The following is a 12643-nucleotide window of genomic DNA, read 5'->3' as shown; positions in this document are numbered from 1 at the left end:
GCTTTGTTCAGTAATTCGGTTGTTTGTATATTGTTTCTCACCCACATAAGCAAATCTTTCAATGTTAAAAGTTTAATTGAAAATTCCATACAGACATGATCAGTAGCTAGAGGTATACTGGTAAGCTTTCCTGGCTCCCTGGCATGCACATTAGAACTGGGCCCACACCCACAGGCAGTTGCAAGGTGCATGGCAGGAATTTTATGCTGAATATTGTTCCAATGATTAGGTTTCCATGACAATGGAGAAACATAGTTATAGGGTTTGTGGTATGTAGCATACCAGCGTTGAAACCGGGTCACTACTGCTGACCCGGATGACCCACTGACCCGGATTGATTAAAGCCGAGGCGTGCGATAAGAGATATGTTTCGGCTAGTCTCGAGCGAGCGAACGAGACTACGTTTTGAGCGTTCAATTCGTGTTGAGTAAATATTGCAACTTCAGCCTAGCTGTAGGTTGAAGACCAAAAAAAAAAAAAAAAAAGGTCATTACGTACTGACAATAGCTACCCCTCACCATAGATTATATATTCCCTACCCTGGATTGGAAACCAGAGGCATTTCTGTATAAAAACTACGTTGAAAAAATCAACACCTTTCCTTTGATTACTATGGTTTCGTCTTACCGATGAAGAAGAGGAGAGGAAAAGCAGTTTGGTATCTTAGTCGCTGTATTTAAAGGATTTCCAATCATGGTAAGTTCAATCCAGTTGTTTTACTGAAAATGATTGTCGAAAATCCCAGATCGATGCGTGCACCTATTACGACAATTGTTTGCTCTTCCTGCTCGTTGGGGAGGCCTGGGTATTTTTATTCCAACTAACACAAGTAACAATGAGTTGGCTGCTTCCCGTCATATTGCTGAGCCTCTTTGTTTGTGCATTCATGACCATTCTATGAGCTTTATTGAGGCTATTTCTTTCCAACAGTCTAGAAAATTTTCTGTGCGCAAAGCAAAGTTAGACACTTACTCTAAGACTTCTTCTGAATTGCGTCAGCAGTTGGAACCCACACTGCAGCGTGCAGTGGAGCTAGCATCTGTGAAGGGGGCTTCAAATTGGCTTCAAATTGGCTTCAAATTGGCTTACAACTCTCCCCTTGAATGAGCATGGTTTTGCTCTACATAAGTCCGCCTTTCAGGATGCCCTGGCTTTGCGTTACGGTTGGCCTCCCCTCCGTACTCCAACTCTTTGTGCTTGTGGGGCTTCATTCTCTGTGGATCATGTGCTCTCTTGTCCGAAGGGGGGACTACCTTCCTTTCGCCACAATGAGATAAGGGACCTCACTGCTACCCTTTTGACAGAGGTGTGTTCCCAGGTGTGTACTGAACCAGAACTGCAGCCCGTCCACAATCCGGATGAGTTCCATCTTTCCACCTCAAATACTCAAGAAGGGGCTTGCTTGGACATTGCCATGAATGGTTTTTGGGGTAGTCGTTCTGAAAGATGTTTTATTGATGTTCGCGTTTTAATCCACTTGCCCCATCTAACAGTTCTTCATCACTTTCTTCTACCTTTAAGAAGCATGAGAATATCAAGCGCCGAGCTTATGGTCAGAGAATTCGTGAGGTTGAGCATGCTTCTTTTACACCTATCATCTTGTTGGCAACAGGGGGGTTGGCTCACGAAGCCACAGTTTTCTATAAGCATCTGGCTTCCCTCCTATTGGCTAAGTGGGGTGATGTGGTGCTGGGTTGGCTTCGGTGCTGGGTTGGCTTTGGTGTTGTCTTGGCTTTTCTCTGCTCCGCTTGGCTATTCAGTGCATTCGAGGTGCGTGTTCATCCATTGGTGCTTACACTAGGGCTCCACCACCAATGGATTTAGTGCAAGTGGAGTCCCACTTGTCAGAGTAACTTGCTGGCTGTGTTACTCTGCTTTTTCTTTTGTCTTTTACAGTTGTCCAGCACGTGCCTTTGTGCTGGGGGTGGTAGGCAAGGGCAGTCCATCAAGCCCGGGTTAGGAAATAAAAAAATAAAAAATTCGTTTTGTTTACTGCCTGAATCGCTATGTGTCGTACCCTGAAAGTTTGAGCTCTGAGGAAGTGTCCAGATCCCCTGTAAAGTATCCCAAGTAACAACTAAATCAATTTCGCGTCTTTCTGACTAGGTAAAGTCCATACAAAGTTCGTTTTCGGGCGAAATTACAGCACTGAAAAGACTCTTTCATTTTGCGATTTGCAATGCCGAAGTTTGGAGGTTTTAGGACGTTGTCTGAGAGGTTACTGCTGGATATGTCGTGTATTTCTAGGAATTTAATTCTATAGGACGGTTCACATGAATTTATTGTCTGGTATCCATAAGCAGTGGAGTGAAATATTCGTGTTTGTAAACTCTATGTAAAAATTGTTTGTCTGTACACAGTTTACTGCAGTATTTCTTTATTTAATGACAGGAAAGTCAGCAGTTTGAGTCTTCAAAGCAGATTAAATCCAAACTGAAGAGATTGGCAGTGTATTTCCATACTAGGAATCTCGGTGGTCACCACCGATTAAAGTAATCTTCACAAAGATGTAGGACCATAACAGTCTTATACGTGAAGTTATACACTTTCTTTGTAAGCATATTCGAGAAAAGGATGGTTGTTGCTTGAACCACCAGCCTATCTATGATTACAGCTATATTGTGTAAATAATATAAGGTTACTGAATTGTGGTATGGGTTTGCTGCCGGCAGCTTGTAACTATTGGGCTCTGAGTGACTGTCACTGTGCATTTGTGCAGCAGGTACAACTCACGTTGATCTATTGATGTTTCAAAACTATACCAAATCATCATGAGTCATGGCTGCATTTTAGAAAATGCCAACAAATGCTGAGGCTAGTCTAGGAAAACCTACATAGTTCATGCCTATTGTGTTCAATTCTCTGCACAGTATTTGCAGCATAACAGCATACTGAAGTGCCTTTATATTATCTCAGTGATCGTTTCAAGCTGCACAAGAATGTCAGAAACTCAAGATGTTGTTAGCAACTACAATAAAAGATACAAAGCTTGCAGTGATGTGTCATGCTGTACAGTGTGATCCACTGCAAATTGCTCTTTCACCTACAAGGAAAGAAAGTAATGAAACAATACTGATGTACAATTAAGGACTACTTACAAATCAGCAGTAATAAAAGTCCTGAAAGTGTAATGCACTTGTCAATTTCATGCCCCACCCCCCCACCCCCCGCAGGGGATTTGACAAATCGTGGTGTCAAATTCCCCACTACTGGGGCAAAATCGGCTGTCAAATCCCCACTATGTCCCCACCCCTATAGTAGGGGATTTGACAGCACCTCAAGCGCATATATTTCATGCATGCAACTAGTAATATACCTGCCCTGTAGCTAGCTAGTGAAATTATTATAGCAAGTGCGATTTTATTGTTTAGAAATGCAACTACCAAAAATCAGTCAATGAATTTGACAACTGTCAATTGCCCCAGGGGTGGGGACAAGAAGTAATGTCAAATCTCCACCTGGGGTGTGGGGACGCCCGGGGGTGGGGGGTGGGGCATGAAATTGACAAGTGCATAACTATACATAGATGCAGTATACAGAATCATTTTAAGCCACATATGTGACTATAATGAGTGCACTCACTGAATAGCTAACTGTTTAGTGGAAGGCCTGGTGACTGGTGAGTGCAAGTTAAGGCCACTCCAAATAAATTCTCTGTTTCCCGTCCACCGCCCGCATCTAGTTACTGTCAGCTCTAAATATTCCATTATTCCGTATTCTTCCATTATTTTCCGGTTATTCTTGCATACTGAGAGGCTCAGTAAAAGCCATCTTGAAACAGTGTCAGCTCACGTGTCAGTAAATGATATAGTGTCAATACTGCCTCTCAAGACTTTGACAAAGCTAATTTATTTAACAAATACTTCTACTCAGTGTTCTCTCGAAGTACTTATTCCCTTCCTAATTTTGAAAATATGCCCCGAGCAAGTGTGTCCCTTGACTCAATTTACATCTCTGAAGAAGACGTTTACGATGTATTATTATCTCTGGATCCTCACAAGGCAACTGGTATCGATGGAATCAGTCCAGCAATTCTAAAACACTGTACATCTGTTCTAGTCAAACCTCTGCACTATTTGTTTTCATATGCTATCCACTACTACTCACTACCTTCTGAATGGCAAATTCACTGTATTACTCCTATCTTTAAATCTGGTGACAAAAACAGTGCCACCAACTACAGACCTATATCTCTGCTTTGTGTTGCATCAAAAGTACTTGAACGATTAATATACAACAAAGTTATAGCCTCCATTTCCAATGTCATCTCTATGTGTCAATTCGGATTTATGAAAGGCTGTTCAACTTTACAACAACTTCTCATATTTTTGAACAGTATTCATGAACACTGTAAAATTCAAACAGATGTAATATACTTAGACTTTGCAAAAGCATTTGACAGAGTTCCCCACAATGAATTACTTTTAAAACTCTGGAAAATCGGTATCACTGGTAATCTTTGGTGGTGGTTTAGATCTTACCTCAACAACAGACAGCAATGCGTTCGCCTTAATGGTTCATATTCCACCTTCTTACCAGTCCTATCTGGTGTGCCTCAAGGGAGTATTCTAGGACCACTTTTATTTCTTATCTACATCAATGACTTATTTTTATCTGTCCGTTCCTCTAATGCTCTCTCCTTTGCAGATGACACAAAATGCTATAAACAAATTCTTGAACATCTAGACTCCATACAACTTCAACAAGACCTTGATTCAATGGCAAACTGGTCTAGAGATTGGAACCAATTTTTTAATACCAGCAAGTTTATACATCTATCATTTAATACAAAATTCCCCACATCCTACTTCATAGACGACACTATAATCAAAACTAGTAGTACTCACCGTGACCTCGGTGTCATTTTATCAACTGATTTATCTTGGAAAAATCATTATAACCATATATCAGCTAAAGCCTATAGAACCCTTGGACTACTGAGACGTACCTTCAGCCACTCAGTTGACATTCCAACCAAGAAAACTTTGTATTTAGCATTAGTTCGATCACAATTACTTTACTGTTCTCCTTTATGGCACCCCTACTTTATTTGCGACATCTCTGCTTTAGAAAGAATCCAACGCCGGGCAACCAAATTTATTCTAAATGACTATGTAACCGATTACAAAACACGTCTTATCAAACTTAACATACTACCACTGATGTACACCTATGATCTTTATGACATACTCTTCTTCGTATATAAAATCAATCCAGCATCCATCTAATCATTTCAATATCAGTAACTATGTCAACTTTTGCCGCAATCCTACCAGATCCTCCACCAGTAACAAGCTTCAACACAATTTTACATTAACCAACAAACAAAGTAACTTCTACTTTAACAGGTTACCAAGAACCTACAACAGTCTACCAGTACTTGACTTAAATCAACCTTTTCCCACCATTAAATCACAGTTACTCAAGATCTTCTGGCAGCATTTTACAAACGATTTTAACTCTGACAATCCCCACAGTATGCACTTTGTTTGCCCTTGTAGTACCTGCTCCAAGTCTCCTCGCCCACCAAACTTCAGCAGTAATTAATCTTTTTTTTTCTTGTTGCTCTCTCTTAAAATAAGTACTTAGCTTTATAAGTAAGTTTATTATTAAATACACATGTAAGTTTTAAAATTATAGGATAGTTCAACTATATACCAAATGTAAATGTATGTAATAACCTTAGCCAGCTAACTTAATTTGATTGTAATTTTATACATTCAATTGTAATGTAAGTTGTACGTATACTTTTTCTGGCTGTGGGCACCAGTTGCCCACAGACCATTAATGCAGGCCTTGCCTGCATTAAAAAGCAGTTAAAATAAAAATAAAATAAAATAAAAAATAAATATAGTGTCAGCTCACGATATTGAGTTGGCACAAACTTCACGTTTGTACTATTTTTGCAACTTGAAAAGGAAGGAACAAGCTTAAACATGCTTTTATGCAGCTTTTTATGGTTGTGCCAGGCAAGTAATGACTTGAAAAGCTGCCAATCTTATAATGAAATAATGGAAATGGACCGCCCGCCCGCATGCAAATATGCTTGAGTCCAGGACGGGAAACAGAGAATTTATTTGGAGTGGCCTAAGCACCAGGTGGGTAAGGGCTACAAATCCATTGTTACATGACCTGTGGGCGCTATATACGTAGCTCGCGTTCGTCATTCATCACTGAGCAGGGGCGGATCCAGGGGGGGTTCAAAGGGTTCCATGGAACCCCCCTTTTGAAAGAGTCTCTCTTACTCGAGATACTCTAATAGAGCAGTCACAGTAGGAACAGTGTAGGAAGCTATATATCTAGTTATAAATAAGGAAATATAGTTGGTGAGGGGCAGCTATTGTCAGCAGGTGATGACCTTTTTTTTTTTTTTTTTTCTTTTCTTTTCTTTTTTTTTTTTGGCAAAGTGGAACTTCCTTTTTAAAAGTCTGGATCCGCCCCTGCTGAGAGTCTTGATGTTCCTCTGCACAATTTTCTTCCTGATTTACTGACGAACCGAATTTTCGTTACACTACGCCGTTGTATTGTACAGTGAAGTCTGCAGCAACATGTGCTGCAGCCTTAGGATTACCTTTACACGTTCAACGCTGAGTGAAACTGTTGATTGGTGTTAATTGCCTTGGTTTCCAATCCCGGGTAGGGAATATATAATCTATGCCCAGGGGCGTAGCCAGGGGGGTTCAAAGGGTTCGGACGAACCCCCTTTTCAGAGTTAAGTTTTTTAAATCGTGATACTGGTTAACTAGAACTGAATTAACTTACACAAATCCACTGAAATGGGTAGCTACAGGTCTTCAGGCAGAGGAATTCAAGTACCTCTACTCGCTATTGCGAATGAATTTATAAGAATACACATGTTTACACGTACGTGTACGCGTGTACACGGCCCCAGACCCCCGCTGTGGAGATTCTATACTTAGGGCAGAACCCCCCTTTTGGAAATCCTGCCTACGCCCCTGATGCCCTCACCCTCACCATAGATACCCTCAGTTTCGTGCTACATACTGCACTTACTAATAAATGGGCGTGGCTGAGCGTATGTTGGTAATGCGATTATGATTATGATTATGATTATATACTGGGTCGAGACAGCACAGCTGATAATTGACCCAGGTAATTACAAACAAAAAGAACATTTAACATATACATGCATACATAAAATTATTTATTGTGTGATGACAAGGTGGTTGGTAAAAATTTCTGTGGATTGCTCTTCAATAAAGTTGTTAGGTAAAGTGTTCCGATAAGTGGGCGTGGCTCACGAAAGAGCTACGCAATAACGTTTATAAGTTTCCACGTCGTCAAACGAACAATTTCGCTTCTCACGTGATTCAATCCGGGTCAGACCCGGATAATTTGTAAACTGGGTTGGACCCGGATGACCCGGAGAAAACGTGACCCGGTTGACCCAGATGACCCGACCCGGTTTCAACGCTGTAGCATACATCTAACTTGGTGTTACCAGATCTAAATAGTAAACCAACTCCATTATCATATTTCAATTAAGTTTGTGGGCGGGCGACTTTATGGTTTACAGAACTAGGAACTGTAACTTTAAAATAAGCTATTGACTTCAAATAAAGCCAAGTTGTGTTTTAGAGTGAGATATTTAATTTCACAGCAGATTTTAGCAATTAAATTGAAGCATAATGGAGATAACAATAAAAGTGACCAATTTTCAAGTAAAAAGTGGCCATAAAGGTCACCAAAGGTCAAATCTGGGATGGCCCTCTATCCAAAAATCTTTCTTAGGACCTGTGCTAATGTTCATTCTTTTATCATAAAAGGCACAATTTTGCCAAAAAAAATTGTCTGAAATTGCCTGTACTATAGAGTGATTGGGAATTCTCCACAACTGTTATTGCATTGTAAGTTATTAGCTAATCTCAGCACTTCTCAGTAGATTAATGAGACTACAATGGTTGACGTCCAAGAACTCCATGGATCTCCTTTTTGGGAAGTCCCTTTGACAACTCATTATAATAAAGCAATTTGAGAATTTGGCAAAGCCAAACCAGTTTTTTCACTAAAATAAATATAGCTAATTTTACTGTTAATGTGTGAAGCCAACTTTTTTGGTTAGATCACACAACTTACCTTAGATTAAACTGATGTGTACCTGAAATTACTTCCCAAACCTTAAATGTAATCACAAGCACCTGTAGATATTTCCACCAGAACTGTTTTCAAGTAGTCGTGGCTTTGATTTTATTTTGCAAATGGAAATGTCAATGAATACATAATTATTGTAGATAATTAATTCTTGTAAAATTTTTTTACATCAGACCAATTACACTAAACAGTAAATCAAAACAGATCATCACTTGTGAAATAATCATTAAAAAATTAAAATACTGGCACTCTCTTAATTAACCTAAATCATATGCATCACTTAGAGATTGACAGGCATAACAGCTGGGAGACCAGCTCCATCATCAATACTAGCTGTGCTAGATCTCCAACTCACCTGCAATCCTCTCAAACAAAAGTGCACAGCTCGGATGACAGCAAATGACAGGCATGCCCTGATCCAGCCCAACACCTCACTATAACTCTTTCCCCATATAACTTGTAGTTATCAACTTTCAAAGTGCATATGACCTCCTTTTCAAAACCTCTGAATCCTCCCCTAGCTGCATGGACTAATAGGAACTATGTCCACAATTTTAAATTATTACCCACTGTTATATTTTTTCTTTGTATTAGCACAAGCTAAAAATAGCCACTGTAATACATACCAAGACACATTCATTTTCAAATTGCAAATGTGCCATTGTTAGAAATGTAAATGTGATCAATCAGAAACATGATCCACTATACAGGCTTTTTGATACAGGTTATCTATTACAAAATAGATGCTTTGGCATAATAGCTAGCTACAAAGAACTAAAAGGTGGTCACTCAAGAAACACAAGCAAATTTTAATTAATTAACTCTTTCAGACCCATTGCCAGTTTTCTTGGTCATGGCATATGATGAGCAACAACTACGATAAAAATGGAAGTGGCAAGGGGGAGGCATAACCTTCTTCCTTAACTCAACACATGGCCCCTATAAACCAGGAAAACTGATTGATTGTTTATCATTCACAATTAATTTGGGATCTTCATGTGGGGAAGAGCCAATTGTTATTAATCGTTATGCTCCAAAACAGTGCGACAGGCAGTTAGCTATGTAGTCTATAAGTCTTTGGCACTTACATTTCCTCCGATGCTGAGAACTGTACTATAACAGTAGCATGAGCATGTTACACATACAAACATGGAAATTTGCTTTGCACATGCGCTATTGATCTCAGTATCCACATAAAATATTTAATTGTATTGCCACACAGCAATTGAATACAGGTATATAACCAAACTAGGTTGAGGCCCTGCTTGTTCTTCCTGCCTTGAGATTACTCTTGACAGCCCTGATGGGTTGCAATAGCCCACTGTACATACAGTATATAAAAAATGCAACTGACAATAGTAGAGATGCATGCATTGCAATGGAAGGTGCTTTATAGCTAATCACAGACTTTTAGATTAGTGTTGTTTTAGTTTAGTAAACTAAAACTAAAATGTATTTTAGTAAGCATAAAATTTAATTACTTTTAGTGTGTACTAATTTTAAAACTAAAACGAAAACCTGTACTAAAACAACACTATAGATGCCTTCCGACCTTGAATCCCATTCAGATTTCATTACACATGACAGTGCTTAGCTACAGCTGTATGGACCGAGTGTGTTTAGCTGCCACGCGCTTCCCTTAAACAATTTTGGAGAAACAAATGGAAACTTCTATACATATAGCTGAAATCTCTCGTCATCCCATATATGGCTAAAAGCATAGCTATGCTAAAAGTATGTTAAGCTTTGCACCCATCCTGTTCCCCAGACAACCATTGCAAACTATCCAGCCAAAATTGTATAAATTTTTGCCATTCAAGATGGAAACAATTTATCCATACTAGCTATTTTTGAGAATCTGTGGATGATAGCTAGCTATGGTAAAAATTAATATGTAATTCAGTGCAAAACTTCATTAGCCTGATCAACTGTAGTCTCATGCCCAGATTTTCTTCTTCTTCTTTCTGTGTGTGTGTGTGTGTGTGTGTGTGTGTGTAGTGTGTGTGTGTGTGTAGTGTGTGTAGTGTGCGTGTGTGTGTGTGTAGTGTGGGTGTGTGTAGTGTGCGTGTGTGTGTGTGTAGTGTGTGTGTGTGTAGTGTGCGTGTGTGTAGTGTGCGTGTGTGTAGTGTGTGTGTGTGTGTGTAGTGTGTGTAGTGTGTGTATGTGTGTGTGTGCAGTGTGTGTTTTGGGGGGAGGGAGGAGGTTGACAGTTTCCCCCTCGCACACATACACACACACACTCACACAAAGCGGTCTACATGGGCACAAGACTTGATGAAAAACCTCGATATGAAGCTGGGTTTCATATACTATCTATGACTCGATCAACTGACCCAAATGTGGCTACTACGAACTAATACAACCCGAGGTACAACCAAACTTCTAGATCAGTTTTGTAATAACTTAAGTAATTATAATCTTGTGTGATTACTGCACAGTAAAACAAACAAACAAATAAATAAAAAATTTCTCATAACACGTCACGCATTCTATAAAATGAATAATAACTGAAAATATCCGGATTGTCTTAAAATGGAGGTGGCGCAGATATCAGGGGATACTACGATGATAAGCTGGGCTGGCCAATTCTACCTGTTAGTGGCCTTGTTTGTGTATAGTCAAGGTTAGTGTACTCATGGTATTATGTGTGAATGTAAGTATGCACTTTGGGTATCACGGACTAGTCTGCAAACGCGTCACTTATCAAATCAAATTAAATTTGTATATCCTGCGCCAGTTCCAGCTGGAATCAGGCCTGTTGTAGTGATCAGTAGAGAAATGACTTTTTACTCCAGGGGGAACGAAAATTTCGTGTCTTTAATGTCACGGTAATGCAAGGGGTACGACACCTCTACAAATCACGTACGCCCTTCAGTTCCAAGTCACAAATCTCCAGCGATCGCCCACACAAGTAATTAATGCTACTTGAAAACTAGTCTCGAAAATATATTTATAAAGAATACAAGCTTACAGTGATACAATACTGGTTCTTAATCAAGAACTAATGTCCTTCAGAACCCAGTAATAACCTTAGAAATCACACTATGGCAATCACGCGTGACGTTTCAATCAAGTTTCAAATCGCAAATCCAATTTCAAATCACAAATCAAGTTTCAAATCACAAAGTGATTTCAAATCACGTACAGATTTGCGAAGGTGTCGGACCCCTTGCAGTAATACGCCTATTAATGTAATTCCGGACTAACACAGATACGGGCTGATGGTGGGGGAGTTGATCGCTAAATTTCCCCGACATAGTAGGGATTTGATTTCACTAAAGAAATTCAGCAAAAGTGTGTGCTTTCAGTTTAGGAAGGAGTGTCTCCTCGGGTGCTAGCTACTGCATTCATACTAGAATAGTCACTCGAACTAACTCCTTGTTAGACCAACGCCAGACTACCGTACAAATCGCCTGCTCCTAGCCCCAGTATTCTCAGGATTTTCATCGCCAGTACTTCCCCAGTAGGTTGTAATTTTCAGTGATGTCCACCTTCCCCCATATCTGTGATAGTCAGGGATTTTTAATTTATTTTTATTTGTTAACCATAAGGGTAAAGTAATTACAAAAGGCAAATGCCTATAGGAGTAACACCTACAAAAACACAAGATACAAAAACAGAGAACAACAAACATTACAAGGACATTAGTACAATACAGAACAAATGATAGTTGATAGTTGGATTAGGGTTAGCTGGATTACATTGATAGTTGCATAATACACTTATTATTTATTACAAAGTGGATATAGTACCGGCACCGGTTACAAACGTGAACGGCTATTTTACTGGCACAAGTCCATCATTTGTTGGACTATCAAACAAACCAGTTGTCTTAGGCGCTGGCGAGCTAGAGTTGGTACGCATGGAATATTCCCCGAGCATTCGACTTTAGGGCACACGTCTAGTAGGTTCCCTGAGCATTCAACTTTAGAGGATGCGAAAAGTATAGTGTTAGGGATAAGCCAGGGTTCAGCTTTGGTTTCCTCTTACTCTCTTGATGTTTATAAGGTAGAAACTAAATAAGGTGAGTAGTTGCAGCACCGGCGGTATAATGGTTACGAGCATTGCTTATGAGTACGGATGCCCAGGTTCGAGCCTCTGCCCAAACTTTTTTTTCGCTTTCTTAGGTTTTTTGTCTAAGTTTTTTTTTCAATGCATGTGACTGCCGGCACTATATAACTTGCCTATTTATTATTATTACTGTGTATAATTGTAAACCTCATATGTATGAGTATAATAGAATCTAATCCAAAACAGCCAAGCTGTAAAAAAAGTGTGCGGCCCTCAGAAAGGCTATGGTGAAAAAAGATGTGAAATCCAAGGTGGCGGCCAAGAAATGGCTGTGATGGTAGGTTAATGGTAAAAATTTTAATAACGACAATTCAGGTGAATTTTTGTGCCACTTCACAAAATTTACCTAAATTGTCATTATTAAAATTTTTACCATTAACCTACCATCACAGCCATTTCTTGGCCGCCACCTTGGATTTCACATCTTTTTTCACCAAAGCCTTTCTGAGGGCCGCACACT

The sequence above is a fragment of the Dysidea avara genome, chromosome 5 (genome assembly GCF_963678975.1).
Source record: "Dysidea avara chromosome 5, odDysAvar1.4, whole genome shotgun sequence".
In the NCBI taxonomy this organism is placed as follows: domain Eukaryota; kingdom Metazoa; phylum Porifera; class Demospongiae; order Dictyoceratida; family Dysideidae; genus Dysidea; species Dysidea avara.
The sequence above is the reverse complement of the archived record's forward strand: the minus strand, read 5'-3'. Positions refer to the sequence as shown.